We start from the raw sequence: 21027 nt of genomic DNA on the forward strand, positions 1-21027 counted from the left end.
GGAGGCGATTTGCATCTGAGCCGCGCCCGCCGCGGGCTCCACCCCGGCTCGCGCGCGCCCGGGGCGACCAGACGACGCGCTCCAGCCCCTTCCCGCTCCTGCCCAACTTTCCTCCGCTGCCACAGCGAGCCGAGCTCGGGACGGGCAGCGTCGGAAGACAAGCTGTCTTTGGCAGGGCAGAGACTGCGCCCCCTCGCCTGCTAACTCCACCCTGGCCCGGCGACTCTGGAAGGAGGACCGAAACTTTCCGGCTTCCCCCGCCCAGGAGTGGAAGTGCTTGGCCGCTTCTGGAACCGGCCGCTTTAAGCACTGGAGCTGTGGCGCGGTCCTAGTCAGTCGTTGTGTTGCTGAAAGTTCTCGAGAGAGACGAAAAAAAATCTGGAGAGACCATAGGGCCTCCCCAGCCCGGAGGCAGCCAGGATGGGTAGCCTCGAAAAAGCCCTAGAAACAAAAAGTTAACCGTGGTATCCTGCCGTAGAACTCTCTCCGATGGTTTATTTTCTGGGTAAAGAGACAAACTCGCTGGTTGGGAGACCTCAGAATTGGAAGAGATGAATTGAAATGGCAGTGGGGGGACTTGAGCGAGCGAAAGAGTGACTTGGAGGCGCGGTCCCGAGGGCCGACGCAGCCCCCTCCCGCGGCGCCTTCGAGGCCAGGCTGCAGCGGTACAGGGAGGCCGAAGGGTCCTCTCAGCCCTCGCCTTAAAACTCTAGGGTTTGTGGACCTCGCGTAACAGAAAGCCACCTTTCAGCGCCTGCGCGTCTATCCTCCCCAAGGTCCAGGCGTCCCTGCTCTGCCGCGCGCCGCGGTCCTTCTGTTCCATCCCGTCCAGGTCCCCTCTAGCCTCGGGGCTTTTGTACGTTTGACCCACTCTCCAGATTCCGTCTGGTCTTCCACCTCCTGCTCCCTCCACAGTCTCCTCGTTGCAGCCCAGGGGACTCCTCCCCCACCCCGGCCTGGCTTCGTAGGCGGGTGGGGCCTCCGGAATGCTCCCTCCACCCGCCCTGCCTGCATAACGCCCAGCGCATTCTGAAATTTCGTATTTGTGAGTGATTATCTGATCTCTGACTTTGATAAGTAAGGTGCTCCTGAGCCCTGCAGAAAGAGGACAGAAGAGAAGGGAGCGATGGACGTTAAGAATCGTGAGGTCTTTGGATGATCACATTGTAGTGTAGTGTATTTGTCGAATTATAACGCTGTACACTTGATACTTGTATAGTATTATATACCAATTTTATCTCGATTTAGAAAACAACCACCGGGACAATGAATATTTGTTGTGCAGCCGCTGTTCGCCCGCGCCAGGTGGTGAAGAATGAGAGGTCGAATTGGCGCCAAAGCGCTGTGAGCGCAACCCGGTGGGCGGAGGGTCAGAAGTCTGAGTGGTTCTGGGACCGTCAGTCGACAGACGTCAGTCAGGATAAACCAGGCGAGATCTTTGTTCTTGATGATAGTGTTTACCCTTTTATGAACTACCCCATGAGCTTTGCAGTCTCCTCACAGATAAGTGTCATCTTTACTTTGAAATGTTTATGTCTGCTGAACAATTATCTCATTCATGTCAGCGTGCTGAAATAAGATCAAGGCCCGAAGCAGCTCGCTTAATTGCAAGTACAGATTTTGATACTGAATATATTTGACCACTTTTGGGGGGGTTTATTCTTGGAATAAGTAATAGATGACACAAAACTTCCACATTCCCAGGAGGCTGAATTTCTAGTTGGTTGTGCTTCCGTTTGTTGTATCAGTGTCACAGGCCGGACAAAACCAGTCTATTTTCGATAAATCCAAGAAAAGCCTTCTTTGTATCAATTCTGCACATAGTTTTGTATCATTACTTTGTTCATTGTGTCAGCAACGAACTCTCCCAGAAGCTGCTGGCTTTAGTTACGTGAGCCCCCCTGCTGTTTCCTCGGGCCTTTGCACTTCCTGTTTCTTTGCTAAGACTCCTTTCCCCGTCTCCCTCATAGCTTTCTCGGCTTGTTCTGGCTTGTTCGGGTGCCTCCCTTCTCATCTCCTCCAGGTCTCGGCAGCAAGACCTTCCCTTGGTCACCCTGTTTAATAGATCCCGGACCCACTCCAGCAACATCTCTTTCCCGCTTTGTTTACTGTTTCCCTGGGTTAGAATATAAACTCCAAGAGCTCAGAGATTTTGGTCAGCGTGATTCATTACTATATCCCCAGTGCCTCGAACAGAGCTGGTGTATAATAGGAGTTCAATAAATACCTGTTGCCCATTCATTTATTCCACCAATATGTATTACATGCCTACTACTGTATTCCAGGCAGCATGTGAAAAAATACCCTCTGCCTTCTTGGAGCTTTCAGTCTCATGAGGGAGACAGATAATAAATATATAGAGAAGTCAGTCCACTTCGGGTAGAGATAAATACCTCGAAGAAATAAAGTTGTGAAATGAGATAGAGGGGATACTACTTTATATAGAGTGGCTGGGAAGGCCTCTCCCTGAAAGTAATGTTTAAGCTGGATAATAAGAAAGAGATAGCCATGGGAAGTTCTGGAGGAAGAGCATTCCAGGCAGAAGGCATAGCAAGTTAAAGGTGGCTGGGTCAGAAATGAGCTTGGCACATCTCACAGTAGAAGTTTGTCTGTTGTGGTATCTGCTTGTATCCTGTGACTCTCCAAAGTACCCTCTAGGAGATCCATTCAAGATCAAATATGAGAGGGATGGCGTGCCTAGACCCAAGCAGTGTGCTACCTTCGTTTCGTTCTCTACCAGCTGACATAACGTATTTGTTCATCATAAACTCATTGACTGCAGGAAGCCATTGGTATTTCCTTGTAGAAGCCTAGGTTGTGCATGAGAAGCATAATAATGAGTGAAACAAGTGATGTGAGACTGAAAGAATAATTTTCTGATAAATTTTGTGTCTTCTATTTCCTGCCTTACTGGTTGTTGTCAGGAAATTCAGGAGGAAATATAATTAGGGAACTTCAGTGCTGGGACTTAGTGTTTGTGGGGGAAGGGAGGATGGTAGCCCCTTAGCTTCTTCAGTCTGTTAAATATGCTTAATTGTCAGAGGGTACGGGAGGATTTGGGAAACCACTAGCCCTGTGTCTAGTCTCAGTCGAGTTTCTAGTGATGGATACATGGATGATCATTGTTCCTTTGCAAGTGACTGTTTGTTTCCTAGATAAGAGGCAGTGTCCCTTGGAAATGCTTTGTCCTTTTATCCTAAAGTGTAGGGCATTGGAAATATCTCTGGACCTCATTTTCCTCTGATTTGCATCTTCTCCCACCTGCTACCTTCTCTTCAGTCAGCTCCCCCTCCCCCACACACCAACTCCCAATGCACTTGGTAAATATTCTGCCCTTGAAAGATTTGAGAAGGAATGAGGAAGATTAAGAGAAATGTAAAGTTAAAAGGAGAGAAAGAACTGGGGGGAAATAAAGCGAGGATTGAATGAATTTAATATATGTGAAAACGATCTGTACGCTGTAAAACACCATTCAAGTGTCACAGTCATGATTTCCCACTGCCTATCGTGGTGCTTGACGAGTCTGTTCAATGAATACTGAATGAATACATGAATGGCAGAAACATTAAAATGAATGCTATAAGGAAAGGGGAGAAGAAATAGAATCAGGAATTATCCCAAACAAATGTTTATTTCATTTCTCATCCTCCCAGTGTGTGTGAATCGTTGCTGTATGCAGGCTTTAAAAATCAGTGACTTTTTGCATCAGAGGAAGAAAAGAATTGGATACAGTAAAGTTAAGTAAATCAGGGGATAAAATTATCTTAATAAAGATTTGGTAAAAGATATGCCAATATCTAGTCTTAAAAAAAAGAGAGAGAGAATGTTATATGAGGGACATTGCCAAAACATTAGGTCTAGAAAATAAAGTCCCAGTATTGCTATTATATGATTTTTATACTTAATAGAACTGGAGAAACAAAAGTTAATAATGTTGGAAATTTTTAAATTTTTATTTCCATTTCCTTATAAACAGTATTTTAAGCTTTTCCAGGAAACAAGTAGCAATATAATAGCAAGCATTTATATAGCACTTACCATGTGCCAGCCCTGTCACTAGAACTCTACCCATATTAACACATTTAATCCCCACAGTAACTCTAGGGGGTTGGTACTATTATTACCCAATTTTTAGAAGATCTTATGAGGAAATAAGTGGTGGAGCCGGGACTGGAACCCAGGCAGTCTGACTGTAGAATCTGTACCTTTAAACACTGTAATTTACAGCCTCTCACTTCTTTAAGTGCTTTACATGTATTAAGAAATAGGTTCTATTTTTTCCCCCCACTTTACAGATGGGGAACCCAAGGCAAAGAGAGGTTACGTAGCTTGACCAAAATAACAGCTATTTATCCCTGCTAGGGGCAGAAATGGTATTCTAACATCCATGTGCTTATGATATACAGGGCTGGTAACCAGAAACTCAGGGTAGCTGTGTAACTGTGAAAGAACTAGGATTAGGAAGGAGTCAAGTCCTTGGCTCTCGTTTCTGCCTCCTATTGATGGCACAATCCTGCCTCAGATGGGACTTGCCAAGGACATATTTGAGCCCACAGATACAATGGCACACCATTGTCCTACTCTTTGCCTAACTCAGTCCTACACACCATAAATATTTTATTTCTGGCTCTCTAAAATACCATTATGGTTTGCGGAGTACCAGGTTCTTAGTATGTTTATTTAGTTTTATTCTGATCTCATTAACTCTAGATAAGGACAGAGCACGTCCACGGAAACTGCTGAGATCCAGGTTCCAGTATATAAAAGCGAGAAGCATCCAGTGGGCTTCAGGCACTTGTAAAATTGAAGAAATACATTCTACTTGTGGCTTTACATCTCAAACTCAGCACAAAAATAACTGGACCTCACACACATGGGTGATTCTGGAATTTCTGACTAAGGCTAATTATTAACACCACTGATGTTTCAAAAGAATTTGAAGGCCTTGGTTTCAAATTGTGGTATTAAACTTAGAGGTTAGCTATGAGTGAGTTACCACATTCTATTCCAGTGCTTCACTGTTTTGAGGGCTTTCCTATTGTCAGGTTCTTGATTAACACAACAGTTTTGGGAGGTTCTATTCAACAGTGTCACAAATGAAGAAAGAAGCTCAGAAAGTTTAAGTGACTTATCCTGCCTCTCACGTAGCACCGGATTGCAAATGGTACCACGCGGGTAGCTGGGGTGCAGTACTGACCTGCAAATAGATGCTTCCTGACTCCAGGTTCAGTGCTCTTCGAACTCTTGAGCAGCCCTATCAGTCTTCTCAATATAATGCCCCAAATGAGGGTTATCATTCAAAATAATCACCTTGGAGACTGTGCGCTTCTTTGAGAGATGTCAGAATCACTCACCATTGTTTTGCACATCTGTTTACGAATTTTCTTCAGAGCCAGTTCACACAAGAACATCATTCCATTACTCTATACTTATCCCAAATTTGGGGTCAATCTCTTTGTACAAGGCTGTAAAACGGCACCGCACGGCAGGACAGACCCACGTGACTCAGAATAAATTAGGGCAAAGTCAGTTTTCATGAGTGTGAAAATAAGGTGAGGATGATCAAGTATTCACCTTTTGACATTGGGTTTTAAAGATCTCATCCCTGGAGTTCTCTAATATGCTGAATAGTATTGAGTTTAGGTTACTCACAAAGAAGAAGGGCTGATTCAACTGCAGAGATTTTAATATGTGGTTCCAGAAAGTCTGCATATTTCACTGTGAGGTTTGGACAGGAAGCCAAGCCACTGGCTAGACTATAATGGGTGACTTCTTATGTAATTGTAAGACCATTTTTTGATATAATTAAGGAGGGATAAAAAAACCTTTACCCAATTTGCTTTCCAGTTTCTACAGAAATGTGCATGATATTTCACAGTAGGAGAATGGCCTCAAACGTTGCTAAACTTTAAATTTATATTGCTTAATATGATTTGGTTTTAGAAAATGTTTCTTTTGCTAAAGTATAGATGAGAAAATCCTACACTTTGGAGTTGGATGAGCCTATATTCTTCTCCTGACTTTGTTGCTTAAAATCTAAGGTATTGGGCAAAGTTATTTAAATATTCTAAATTTTGGCTCTTTAGCTTAAAACAGAGCAAAAACACCAACCCCGTTGGATTCTTGTGAGATTAAATGAGATGATATAAAGCATTTCATTTCGCAGTGTCTAGCACATAATAGACACATCCGAAACATAAGTTTCTAGCTCCACCTCCCATGCCCGTCTCCATCACACGTCTGTCATCCAAACAGTTCCTCGCTGAGATGCTTACCTTGCTCTTCTCTTAGTGTTATTTCTCTTTCTCTGGGATGACATCTCCTCAGTAGCATCTGAAATGGACAAGGTAAATGGCATTTCATCTGCTGTTCCCCATTCTTCCCAGTAGTCGGTCATTTCTCACAAATTTTTTCTCTGGTTGGAAGATTTAGTCAAAATCTAGACAGTTTGGAACTCTCTGTTTCAGAGTTTATTTCTCATCCTAGATTTTGCAACTCAAATGACAATTAATAAAATTGCATAGTTTTATCTCTAACTAAAAGTTCAGCCATGGCAACATCTGGGAGGTAAGGTCTGGGAAGGGGTGTGCAGAGGTGTAGGAAGGGGGCCTAAAAAACTCCAGGTGTTCTTAGACTCTGAAGAGAGTGACTTCCTCTGTGTGCAGAACCCAGGGGCCTAGGCCAGAAAATGATGAAGAACCAAGCCTGAAGAGGGCGGAGCAGCAAGAGCACCAACCCAAATGGCAACTGTAGGGTTTCCCCATAGCTCCCAGGCTGCAATGGGTCCACAAGAGGAAGAGCACATGTGCATACTGTAAAGGAAGCAGAAGTTTGACATCACAGTAGCAGATATTACTGGAAGAAATATCAACAGCACAGGAGAAGTTTAGCTCCTCTTCACATTGCATTCAGCATCCCTTCAAGTAATTATGAAGTGCCTGCTGTGTGCCTGACCTTGCTACAAGTCGTGGATGGCTCCACAGACCCATGGTCCATGAGAATCTGCAATCTCAAAGTGAGTGGCCGGCAATGGCAGGTCATTGAGAGTTCCACATGTCACATGTAAAGATCATAAGGATGGAATTTACCTTCCTATGTGAGTCAGGGTTCTCTGGAGAAACAGAACCAATAGGATAGATCTTTATATCTATTAATTAATATACATACAGAAAGAGAGACAGATTGATTGATTTTAAGGAATTGGCTCATGTCATTGTGAGGGCTGGTAAGTCTGAAAGCTAACTGGAAATTGAGGTGACAGTTGAAGTGGAGTCTTGAGTCTAAAATCTGTAGGGCAGACAGGCAGGCTGGAAATTCAGGCAAGGTTTCTATGTTACAATCTTAAGACAAAATTCTTCATTTTCTGGGAAACCTCAGTTTTTTGTTCTTATAACCTTAATTGATTGCATGAGGCCCACCCACATTATCGAGAATTATCTCCTTTACTTAAAGCCAACTAATTGTAAATGTTAATCACATCTTCAAAATACCTTCACTGCGACATCTAACTAGTGTTTGACCAAACAACTGGGCACCATTGGTTAGCTAAGTTGACACATAAAATTAAACATGATATTTTCCAGAAAGTGTTTTATTAGTGGTGAAACTAAGCTTCTTTTGAGGAAAGATGCCTGTCCGTCAGCAAGAAGCCACAGTTTCGTAAGTTGTAAAGAACTGATACTATACTCATGTTTAGTGTAAGAGCATCTGGGATTACAAGTTTATTCCCCTTAGTCACTCTGTACTTATGATCAAGGAGATTTTCAGACAGACTTGTGGGATCCAAGCTGTGTGTTAACAGAGAAGCTAGAGTGGTCCCTCTCACAGCTGCGTGCTGTCGGGATGGAGGGGCTCTCTACTCCATTTATAGTGCCGTGAGCAGAGATAAAACAGGGGTTTGGGTACATCACATTACATATGTAAATGCTCACTTATTAATGAAGGTATTCTCTACTGTTAATCTATTATGTATCATTTATTAATGACTCTCTAAAAGAGGCGTAAAGAGATCATAGGGGAAGGAAGCATTTCATAACTAAATTGACGATGCCCAGTCCCCTCCAAAAATCACTTCTGCCATCCTCAAAGTACTTTCTAGTCTTCATTCTCTCGGGTCTGTATGAGCAGGGCGTTAAAGGATTGACCTTTTTACCCATGAATGGGAGACAAAGAAAGCTTGTTCTGCATTTCAAGGAGAGAGAAAAGATGTTCCCAGAAAATAGAAACTAGAAAACTTAACATTCCTTTCCCCCAAAAATCCTTAATGGATTATTAAGTAGATTGTTTACAAGCTTTTTAAAAAGAGAGAGAGCGCATTGACCTCTGGAGCTCACCTCAAGTAAATCAGGTCAAACAAAAGGGAAAATTTCATTTTGTTGATTTTTTTCCCTTGCCTTCCTGGACCTCACTGCTAATCTCACAAGTGTGGTAATATTCGAGGCACGGTATATTGTATTTTTGCAAGGCATTTGACAGCGCACTCATGATGTCTTTTTGAACAGTTTAGAGAAATGTAGGCTGGATAATATCAATTAGATGAACACATTTTTGGTAAGACAGGTCTATTCAAAGATTGATGATTAATGGAATAATGTTGAATGGAAGCGAAAGGGCTAGGAACAAGATTCTGCTTTAGACCTTTTCTACTGGACTTTTATCAACAAATTAAATGAATATGTAGGAATCATGCTAATAAAATTTATAGATGACACAGATCTTGGTGGGCTAACCAATCCAACAAATAGGAATTAACATTCAAAATTATCCACATCAGCTTCAGCATCAAAGAGAAACAAATAAGAGAGGATGTAGTAAGGATAAATGTAAAGTCATGCAGTTGCTTAAGATGCAGCTTAGCAGAAGTTCAGGTGAAAAATTATCTGTGACTCTGCATCAGCTGCAAGTTCAAGAAGCCAATCAGATGGCATGTCTGTAACACACGCACGTACACACACTCAGAATTCAATAGCTCTTAAAAGTTGGATAGGGAGCCAGCCCTGATGGCGTAGCAGTTAAGGTTCAGTGTTCTTATCGCTTCAGTGGCCCGGGTTCATTTGCCAGTCTTAGAACCACACCACCTGTCTGTCAGTTTCCATGCTGTAGCGGCTACTCATGTAGAAGAACCAGAATGACCTACAACTAGGATATACAGCCATGCACTAGGGCTTTGGGGAGAAAAAATTTAAAAAAGAGGAAGAATGGCAACAGATGTTAGCTCAGGGCGAATCCTTCCCTGCAAAAAAAAAAAAACAATCGGAAAGGACCTTAGAAATTATTGAAGTCAAACCCCTCATTTTACAGAGAAAAGATGAGCATCCAATAATAGAAACACAATATGTGTATGTTTTATTGTAAACATCACAATCTTAGTAGTTATTTTATTGTGGTCTTGATTTGCATTTGTCTGATGATTAGTGATGTTGAGTGCTTTTCGTATACCTGTTGGCCATTTGGATGCCTTCTCTGGAGAAATATCTATTCAATTCCTTTGCCCATTTCTTAGTGGGGTTTTTTTTTTTTTTTTTGCTGTTGAGGTATAGGAGTTCCTCATATGTTTTGGATAGTAACCCCTTATCAGATAGATGGTTTGCAAATATTTTCTCCTATTCTGTAGGTTGTCTTTTCATTTTGTTGATTTTTTTCCCTTGCTGTGCAGGAGCTTTTTAGTTTGATGTAGTCTCATTTGTCTATTTTTCTTTCATTGCCTAAATGTCCATCGATGGATAAATAGATAAAGAAAATGTGGTATATACCTACAATGAACTATTATTCAGCCTTTAAAAAAGAAGGAAACCTTGCCATTTGGGACAACATGGATGAGCCTGGAGGACATTATGCTAAGTGAAATAAGCCAGACACAGAAGGACAAATACTACAGGATATCACTTATATGAGGAATCTAAAATAGTCAAACTCATACAAGCAGAGAGAATAGTGGTTGCCAGGGCCTGGGAGGAGGGGAAAAAAGGGAGGTATTAGTCAAAGGGCACAATATTTCAGTTATACAAAGTGAATAAATCCTAGAGATCTACGGTACAGCATAGTTCCTATAGTTAGTAATGCTGTATTGTATACTTAAAATTTTGCTAAGAGGGTGGGTCTTATGTTGTGTTCTTATCACAAATAATAATAACAAGGATTAAATAAAGAGCTATTCTATAGGAAAGAGTGTATTTCAAGGAGTGTAAGCAAGGTTGTGAGGAATGCAAAAACAATATAATGGCAAGAGAGTTTCTATTTTAGCCTAGGATATAGTAGAATAGCTTAGAAGGGAGTACTGTTTGAGGCAGCATGGCAGCTGTATTCTTTCCAACACCAAAGGGCAAAACTAGGGCCTACAGGTAAAACTGATTAAAAGGAAAAGTTCTGGTTTAGCTTAAGAAAAACCTTTTGAACAACCAGAGCCACCCGTGGGTGGGAAAGGCCATTTCAACGTGAACTGGGTTCCCATTCCTGCTATAGATCTAAGCTGTAGACCCACTGAAGACAGGAGACATAGAAGGGATTCATGACTTGGGTTAAGAAGCTGCACTAGATGATCTCTACTTCTTTTCTATTTCTAAGATTCCATGATTTCAGAGAACAATTTTCCTCACCGAGTTCTAATGCAAAAATAAGCACCTTTTTTTCTAATCTTCTCTCCCATTTTTAGGGATCAAAGCTTGATTTAATACCTCTAATATTAGAGGTGTTATCATCATAATCAATAGCCAGTATATCTTATAGACTCCTTATGTGCAGGATATATGGCAAACAGTAGACCAGTCATGCCTTAGATGTCTGAATACCCAGTGATTCACAGATTTGAAAAAATGGAATAATTTTCTTGTTGTTGTTAAATCTTCAATTAAATGTAAGGGCAATATTCTCATTATTATCAAATGTTTCCAGAGTGTTTTATAATCAGTTTTATTCATTTATTTAAATAAATCCAACCATACACATATAACAAGTGAACGTTTACTCATAAATCTCCTTTTAGAAGTACATTACAGTGGAAGTAAAAACCTGTTAAATAATACAGCACCAATCCACATAATTTAAATCATTTTATTGCACAAATTGATTTTTTAATTATGTTGGTTTCTCACCTGTTCATTCTACTAAAATCTTACACGATTTAGCACTTATGCTGGATAAAAATTGAAGCAGTCATTAGGCATTTGGCAAAATCCATAGAATTGTACAACACAGAGTAAATCCTAATGTAAACTATGGACTTTAGTTAATAATAATGTATCTATATTGGTTCATCAATTGTAACAAATATATCACACCAATGCAAGACACTAATAATAGAAGAAACTGTAGGGGTGAGGGAAGTATACTGGAACTTTCTCTTCTTTCTGTTCAATTTTTCTGTAAACCTAAAACAGCTCTAAAAGATAAAGTCTAGGGGCCGGCCCTGTGTTGCAGCGGTTAAGTTCGTGCACTTCTCTTCAGCGCCAAGGGTTCCACAGTTCAGATCCCAGGCTTGGGTCAATGCACTGCTGTCAAGCCATGCTGTGGCACGTATCCCACATATGAAGTAGAGGAAGATGGGTATGGATGTTAGCTCAGGGCCAATCTTCCTCAGCAAAAAAAAAAAGGAGGATCGGTGGCGGATGTTAGCTCAGGGCTAATCTTCCTCCAAAAATAAATAAATAAATAAATAAAGTCTATTAATAAAAAAAAAAACTGAAGGAGCCAAACTTTCATCAGCCCTCTTATTATTTATCCTTGGGCCATGCCCCCAAAGGGTCTATCACCCTGCAATCATAATTGTTTACAAATATCCTGTTCGTAGAGACATAGAGATACTAAAGATAGAAAGAAACAGCTTTCATTTATCTCAGGAATTGTCCCAGTGTGTGACATCGTCACACAATGTGTGAAATCTGGACGTTTAAATTTACCTCGCTCAATTTAATATAGCACCAGGTGTCCTTAAGACCAGGTGTTCCCAAGGACAGGGGAATAGTTGCTCCATGGTTAAGAATTTTCTACATACGGAGTATCTGATCCCTTTTCCTGAAACAGTCTCCATCATCCTTTTAACTCTTCTAGTCATCTAACTAGAAGTTATATTAAGCTGTCCCGAACAGGCCTGAGGATTCATGCCTTCAGTCAGTGGAAGTAGCTGTCTCCACTCATTAAGTGCCTCTTACATGTAAGGCACTGTGTTGGGTTCTAGATACAGCTGTGTCTAAGGCAGACAGAGTTCCTATCCTCAACAGAGAATACAGACATTAAACAAACTTTATAATAAACAATTCAGTTTATCACAATCATAATGTACACTCAACAAATAGTGGTTGAATGAATGAATGAATGAACTCAACTCATTAGGAAGATAATCCGGACTCAGTTAAATTTTTCCTTCATACCACCTACAAAGAGTTTACTAGGGAAAAATAATGCCTGACAGAATCATGTATGCATATTCAACCTGTTTAAACTGAATATCTTTAAAATATGGGTGAAATCACTTATTTGACATTATAAGTTTCAAATAAGCGCTGCCTAGTTTTTTTAATTTAAGAATAATATTTTTCCCTAGTTACACAGCAACTTCCACTGACCAAAAGATCATCCCTGAGTGCTTGCTCAGAGCACCTTAGGAAGGCTAAATATATACTAACGTGTTAGGTATTTAAGCGTTCTGATCAAACCTTAGATGTTCAATCCAGAGAAGCAGCGAGTGAATGATCTCTCTTTGTCCTATGGGCAGGATAAGGCAGTAACAATGCGCCCTGTCCAGGAACATCAAGAGGCATATATTTTTTTTTTCCTCCAGCTATTTTCAGCTACTCAGGTGAAGCTGAGAGTTGGATTTGCCCAGGGAGGGAGTTGAAGGTGTAGGCAAGGGAGTGATTAAAATGATGGAATGAATCCAAGCTGTGCCAGGAGGGAAATGAGGCCATGAGTGGGGCCTTCTCAAAATAGCACTTAAAGACATAGGATTACTCTTCAGTATTCTTTTCTCCTCAAAGGAAGAGTTCAGGGATCCAGCAGTGCAGATAATGTGGTTTCTAACCAAGAAGGGATAATGGGAAGATCCTTTCCCACCTCCCGCCTTTGCTGTCTCTCAGTATCTCTCTAGCTTCCATTATTAACATCACATGTCTGAAGCCCACAGTTTAGAACAGAGCCTTTTCAGCTTCTCCTGGATTAATCAATATTTCTTTCACTTAAATTCCCTTTATACCTTCAAAAGTAACCTTTGTTGGTGACTTGCACTCTTGCTTGTGTAAAAGAGGTTGAATCTCTGGATTTGATCATTTTGTTATTTTTATCTATTTCTGTTTGGCTAAACGCTAATATCCTATTTCCAAAGTTAGAACAAAAAGCAGGGTTTTATTCCTACAATAGGCCCTTAAAAAGGAAACTAGATTCAATAGACATAAGTAAAATAAAAAGCAGTGTTGACTTTATTCCCAGCTTACACAGACCTAATTAGAATGAAAGGGAGTAGATGTCACCAGTTGTGACTGTGGCACATGGTGGTGGCAGAGAGGAAGGCAGACAGCACCTGACAACTCTTTTGTCTCAGAAGTCCCATCCAAGAATTTCACATCATCTCTTGGCCAAAACCTGGAAGTCCTGCCCAACACTTTCACATAGATCTCTTGGCCAAAACCTGAAAATTCCACCCAACCCTTTCACATTAATCTCCTTGGCAAAAACGTAGTCTGTGGCCACATCCAGTGCAGTGGCATAACAAGAGCAGGCAGGTGGAAGCAATCCACCTGGAGGGTAACAGGCAATAGGCAGCAAGGCCACCAGCGGTTCAGCAACACATCTATTCAGACAGTGAAACATTTGTGTGTGTGTGTGAGGAAGATTTGCCCTGAGCCAACATCCCTTGCCAATCCTCCTCTTTTTTTTTTGCTTTAGGAGGATTAGCCCTGAGCTAACATCTGTGCCAGTCTTCCTCTATTCTGTATGTGTGATGCCTCCACACCATGGCTTGGTGAGTGGAGTAAGTCCACACCTGGGATTCGAACCTGCAAACCTGGGCTGCCAAAGTTGAGCCCGTGGAAATTTAACCACACGGAACATTTTTGTTCACTTAGTCTCAAAGTGTGTTAAAGTCACCAAAAGATCTTTATATTCATATCTGCAGTCATGCCCAAGTGAAATCTGACCCCATGAGCTATCACTATGTAATTTTCTGTTTGCAAATCTGATTCTCCTCCTTAGCAGACCCACTTCGCCCTAAACTTTAAGCCTCCACAAAATAGAGGTCATTTCATTTCATTTTGGTATCTGAAATACATGAGCTTGTCCAATAACTTTTTTCGACAAATAAATGAAGGAATGAGTCAGTGAATGGACAACTAAAGTGGATGGATGAATCTGAGGGAAGAAGTGAATAAATATGTCCCAAGCATCTAATTTGCCCAGTTGCCTTGTTGTAATTTTTAAATCACAATTTATTTAGCTTTTAATTATTTCCTTCCTGATATATTTTTTTATCCATTGGAGGGAGAAAATTTTTAAAGTTTTAATATTTAGAATTGCTGAATTTAAAATCAGATGCCTTAGTAATATGCATAAATCTCCTCTCAAAAGGGTTCAGTGGACATAAATATGAAGATGGTTTATGTCCTCTTCATCTTCAAAAATGTTTACTGTGCATTCACAGCAGTGGGTGGCAGAAATGCTTCCAGGAAAGTTAAACACGTAGGGACCGCTATCTCTCAGCTGTACCATCAATCTCAAAACATTTGGCATGGGACTATAAAGAGATTCCATATATTTTCCTCCTTCGTAGATGTACAGGATATCAATAATAATACCTTTGAGTGATTAGTAACACGTAGCTAATAACTTAGAATTTTTGTATTTTTTATTATCTCACGTAAAATTGTTCAGACACCACAATATGTTAGCTTTTCAGGGAGAAATCATGGACACATCCACTGTCTCTTTAATGAGACTGTAACCCTGTAGCTTCCATAGATTAATAAGAATTAACAGCAACCAGACGTATTGATAGTCTAGTTTTCTGACACGTGGTGTGGGATAATACTACAGAAGGCAGATACGGATTTGACTTTCTACAAATTGTTGCGTGCTTAGCCCACCACTTTCAAAATACCGTATGGTTACAATGATGAGTAAATATGGGAGGTAAAATTGTATCTTATGTTTAAATAGTAGCCAGGAGATAAAGAACCAGGTCGGTTTTGTATCCAAAACATTGCTTTTGAGACACTAGATGCATATGTGATGGAGGAAGAGGAGCACCTAGTGGTGAGAAGTGTCAGCTGCACCCACCAGGGAGCTGCCTGGAAGGCTTCCAGGAAGTGTTTTGGCCACATTTTAAAAAACGCATTTCAGGCGTTTTAAGGGCTGGTATCTTCGATTCCTAAGATGGGTGTTTATCGTGTCAGTTACAGATTTGAGTCAACTTTATGTGTTTGAATATTTCCAAATAAAATGTAGAAATGATCAACATATACAAGATTTTACAAAAAAACCCTAACCTTTTCAAACATTCCACAGGTACCTAAAGTATATTTGGTAAAATGTGCAGGTTAAAATAGTATATTTGTTAGATGACCTGCGATATTACTTAACAATTCTCTATCTATGTCTACTAATACCTTTAAGCAAAAGAGTGTTGCTTTCTTAAACAAGAAGTTAGTATTTCACTGAAATTATTTCAAGAACTCAGAAGTACCTGTTCATAGCTATCCTGAAATTCTTGTTTCTTCTGGTGATGGATTCCATAAGCATAACACAGTATTTTACACACTTTGGACACCGAATAAATTAATAATTGAGCATTAAAAAAACTTTTAACGTGGAAAGTAGTTTCAGTTATATAGTTTATAGTTTGATTGGTGTTGATAGTGATAAGGAGAAATAATTGGAAAAATCATGAATAAATTGTGCCTACTTTGATTCCTAAATTAACTATAAATTCAACTAAACTTTTATTCCCTTAGTGGGGGGTGTAATCATATGAGTATGTCATCTGTCCTTGAGACCCTGATATGAAAAGACAGAATTGTGAAATTTGAATCGCACCTACAACCATTTTGTTTTTATTCCTCAGGCTCCTTTTTCTAGTAGCAGACATCACACACACACACCCCCAGGCCGATCACCATATCCCCTCCCTTGGCCTTTGAGGTTATTCCAAGGTTGTGCAACCAAAGTGCAGCTTCCAGCACTGCTATTCTGAACCAGAGCTGACAGGGAAGTCCCTTGTTTCCTCTTTGGTGGGCAGCTGTAACGGGCAAAGCTCTAGCCGTAAGAAACATCACAGCAGAGAACGAAGTGGGATAGGAGAGAGGAGGGCGAATGGGCCCTCAGGCTCTTGTGAGTCTCTTGGGCTGGTTGCCCAGGCCCCTGGCTCCTGTTTCCGGTTCCTGTTTTTCTTCCCCAATTTCTCTTCCCATAAGTCTCTTTGAGTCAAAATCTATTTCGAGATATGTTTCTGCAACCTAAAGAGAACTGACTCATACCGCCTTTTTAAAATAAGGTGTATCTTTGATCATGCTACCACCCTGGTCAGAAAATCTCCTTTGGGTCCGGCCCTGTCGCCAAGTGGTTAAGTTTGCGCACTCCACTTTGGTGGCCCAGGGTTTCGCCGGTTCAGATCCTGGGGACAGACATTGCACTGCTCATTAGGCCACACTGAGGCGGCATCCCACCTGCTACAACTAGAGGGACCCACAACTAAAAATATACAACTATGTACCAGGGGGCTTTGGAGAGAAAAAGGAAAAATAAAAATCTTTTAAAAAAACAAAAAAAGAAAAAGAAAATCTCCATTGCCTGAAAAATATCCCAAGATCTTTTGGATTTCAGATCTGTGATTTGGCTCTAATCTACCTTTCCAGGCTTATCTCACTCAATCTAGTGAAACCGAATTATTTTTTACTCCTTCAAAATACCTACTACTTTCCCTTATTCATTCTGCCCCAGAAAAATTATGTTCTACCTCCAGCCACCCTGGTTTCCACCTTCTGAAACTGTATCCACTTTTCAAGACCAACCACTAATGATTGATCTTCCATTAATCCTTCCTCATGACCCCATGAATTGGTTAAGGTTAGGTTCAGCTGCCTATAAATGAAAATCTAAAATCACAATGGCTTAAAGAAGTGAGAAATTTAATTCTTGCTCACATAAAAGAAGGCTGGAGGTAGGTATTCCCAGGCTGTTACAGCAACAACAGGACATCAATGTATTAGTATTCTGTGCTGCATAACAAATTAGCGCACACTTAACAGCTTTGAACAACTCATATTTATTATCTCACAGTTTCCATGCATCAGGAGTCTGACTGTGGCTTAGCTGGGTGGTTTCACAAGGCTGAAATCAAGGTGTTGGCTGGGCTGCCTTCTAGTCTAGAACCCACTTCCAAGCTGCCTCAGGTTGTTGGCAGAATTCATTTCCTTGTGGCTGTAACGTTTCTGGAACATGACTTCTTCAAAGCCAGCAACAGAGAAAAATCTCTGATGCTTGGAATCTCTGAATTCAGGGAAAGCATAGTCCCTCTTTGAAAGGTTCACTTCATTAGGTCAGGCCTACCCAGAATAATCTCCCTTTTGACGAACTCAAAGTCAACTAATTAAGGATCTTAATTACATCTGCAAACTTCCTTCACCATTGCCATATAATGTAACATAATCATGGAGTGATCTCCCATCTCCTTTGCCATATTCTTTTGATTAAAAGAAGCAAGTCACAGGTTTCATCCCAACTCAGTGAGAGGGGGTTATACAAGGGTGTGGCTCATTGGGGGTCACCTTAGTGTGTGTCCACACAATCAGGGATCTGGGTCCTCTCTTTTTTCTGCTCTACCCTATCACTAGCTTCCATCCTCAAATTTCCCTCATGGTCCAAAAAGGCTGCTAGAGCTCTAACCATCATGTCCGCCTGACATACTGCAGAGAGGAGCAGAGAAATAGAGCAAGAAAGAGTATTCCTCTCAATTCCTGGGTCAATTGCCCATACGCAGACTTTGCAGAAGTCCCACACAACATGTTCACTTAAATCTCTTTAGCCTCAGGTGCAGGCTGTAAGGGAATGCATCATCTGTAGAGAAGTTGTTAAGAAGCAATAAAACTAACTTCAAGTCAGTTTGCTTTTTATCATCACCATCCACCAACGATTCTAAACAATACATTGATAGACTACTCCTCCCTGAAAAACATCATGTTGGTGGTTTAAATTGTCAAGAATTGATGTGATTACTGCTGAGTTTTAATACTATATGTGGAAATTTCAAATCAGCACATTTTTATTATTTATCTTCTAATAACGTGGTACTCTCCTTGGAAATTAATTCAAAGAACTCCCACTTAGCTTCCAACACCTAAGATTTCTGAGCTCCCTTCAGGCCCAAATTGTGTCTCCAGCCGCAGTGGAACTACGTATTTCTGCATTTCAACAGCAGATCCCAAGTGAACAATGACAGTACAGGAAAGAAACAGAAATTGAATTACTTCAATCCTTTTATCCTGTGTAACTGCTTGGAGTAGGTTTTTTTGTGTTTAAACTTAAAACAGCAAAACAGTATGTAAACTGTGAGGTGTATTGTTTCTGTTTTGTGACTGAAAATTTTAATTTATACATGAAATATTTTACTTAATGTTGATAATAATTTTAAAATTAAAATATTTTCTTCTTTTTAAATTGTTAGTTGTATTAAAACTAAAGAACAAATTCAGAAAACAAAACGTCACATTAATGGTCAATTTAATACTTACCTAATTTGTACCTGTTGCAGATGTTTTCATTTTATTAAACTTTATTTAACTTTCATTGGGTTTATTCATTACTGTAATGTTATTCATTACTATGACAGACAATTAGGCAGATATAATTGGTTTTTTCTTCCTATTTCTTTAGTCCTGACATATCTACCAAGCTCAATGGCCTTGAAATATCTATTTATAAAATAAATAAGTATAGTAAATAACTACAGAACTATATTAGCATGCTTCCTGAATCCTGCTTTGAGATGGAGAGACCATAACTTCCTTCACTTCTGAGATGAAGAGAGGAACAACCTTACCCTGTCCTTCTGTCCTCAGGTACCCCAACCAGGTGCTAACGTCAGGCTGTGGTTCTGGTCTCAATGATCTGGCCGCAGGAAGACCATCTCCCCACACACAGGTGAGTTTTACAAGTTGTGAGTCAAAATAAGGCCATTTTTCATTCACTGATAAATTGGATAAGTTAGGAAGAGAAACTGAGAAAGTATCTTGAAATTGGGAAATAAACTGTCAGTTATTTTTAATGGACAGAAACATTGCTGAAGTTTAAAGAATTTAACACTGCTTTTTGGATTTTCTGTGCTCAACGTTAGTTTGGAGGCATTCGGGTTCAACCTTTTATCAGTGTTCAAGTGCTCCCTCTATTGTACTGAGATATTTAAACAACAAATTAATGAATTCTCACCTCTTTAGAATAAGCACACTACATCAACCAGGAATGGGGACAGACACAAAAACTCTATCCTGGGTATTCTTTTCTCAGAATTACACAAATTGGAACTGTATCCTGGAACCTCAGTCTCAACAGATAGTTGCCAGTGTTGCAAAACACACACTCTCTCCCAAATCCACTAACAAAATGTTTATTTAATGCATTATCATACCTCCCTAAATAACAAAGGGCATTCCATTACTGTCAGATCTGTCTGTCCAGGCAATACGCATTCCCTTCTACTTCTGGGTCACAGAAGTCTACCCATTTCAAAGTCAGCACCACTGGGAAACTTCCAAGAGAGGGCAGAGTGATGGATGTCATAGTATTGGTTTGTGATTTGATGTAATTCTGACATTTTGTTTCCCCAAATTCCTCCTCAGTTAAGCTGGGGAAGGGGCAGGAACAGAAATTGCTTATACCCACTAGACTGTGGTTGGACCATCTCTGTATCACTTCTTCCCTGCAGAGGAGGCACAGCCCTTCTTCAGATGTTCACAATAAAGAGAGATCCAGGGACACTGGCCATGACGAGGATGGGATCAACGTGTGGACATTCTCATATGCAATACTTGGTTATATCACTGTGCAAGAGAACATGGATCGGGGTGTCAAAATTAAGTCAGTTCCATATTTGGAACCCATATTAACAAAAATTGAATACTATTTATTGAATAACTTTTCATAAATGTTATTCTTAGTAATATTAATGCTATTTATTAAATAATATTGAATGAATATCATGCATTAAATAATGCTTATTTAATAATATGACAAATAATATACACTAAATAAATGTTATTTATTGAATAATAATAATACATTTGATTTTAAAATTAAGTATCAAACTTCCAATATGTAAAATGTAAATAGTTAAGTCAAATACAAATAGAAAAAAGCTAAGGGAGAATGCATTCTAGAGTTGACATTTACAATAGTGAGGATGAGATACATACGTTAACTTCAAATCTCATACCCTTGTCCCGCAGCAGGTCGGGGAGAGAGGGTGGACAAGTTGCCTGGAACATCTCTTGGATTTTTGCCCACCGCTCTGCCAATGACCCACCATGCCCATCTACATCAGCATTCACCACCTCATTCTGCAGACCTCGCAGTAGCCCACACCTCCTTCCATTTGCTAGGTTCTGGTTCTTTACGTCACTGACCCACCTCCAAGTTCTCTTGGCCAAGAAAGACAGTCCAGGTTGACTGCAGCAGAGAAAATGCAAGCCAGGCAAAATTACTGGAGAAGGAGCCTGGTGGCTCTGCCTCAGAACCTCCCCGTTCCTGCCAGGAGTTATCAAAATGGTTCTCAATGGCTCCTAAGAGATTCACCCTTCCTGATTCCCCCTAAAGAATAAATCAGTAAGTGATTCTGGGGCAGATGCTCCCAAGACTACAATCTGAGAAACTCCGATCTCTCTCTCTTTTTTTTTTTTTTAGTGAGGAAGATTAGCCCTGAGCTAACATCTGTGCCAATCCTCCTCTAGTTTATATGTGGGTCGCCACTACAGCATGGCTAGCGAGTGGTGTAGGTCCATGCCTGGGTCAGAACCCACAAACCCAGGCCATGAAAACAGAGCAAGCTGAATCCAA

General features: G+C 40.5%; 2 long non-coding RNA genes across 2 annotated transcripts in view; one reads left to right on the plus strand and one right to left on the minus strand.

The window, feature by feature from the left end:
- The window catches only part of LOC138918539 (uncharacterized), a 312832-nt gene that overhangs the window by 239551 nt on the left and 52254 nt on the right, over nucleotides 1-21027 (minus strand). The window contains exon 2 of the long non-coding RNA XR_011428015.1: nucleotides 6276-6333. This is a non-coding gene — a long non-coding RNA (uncharacterized lncRNA). The remainder of the gene's footprint in view (nucleotides 1-6275; nucleotides 6334-21027) is intronic.
- Nucleotides 41-3788, plus strand: LOC138918538 (uncharacterized). Its single transcript, XR_011428014.1, has 2 exons — nucleotides 41-1045; nucleotides 1249-3788. It is a non-coding gene; the product is annotated as an uncharacterized lncRNA (long non-coding RNA).

Source organism: Equus caballus, chromosome 17, assembly GCF_041296265.1.
Source record: "Equus caballus isolate H_3958 breed thoroughbred chromosome 17, TB-T2T, whole genome shotgun sequence".
NCBI classification, from domain to species: domain Eukaryota; kingdom Metazoa; phylum Chordata; class Mammalia; order Perissodactyla; family Equidae; genus Equus; species Equus caballus.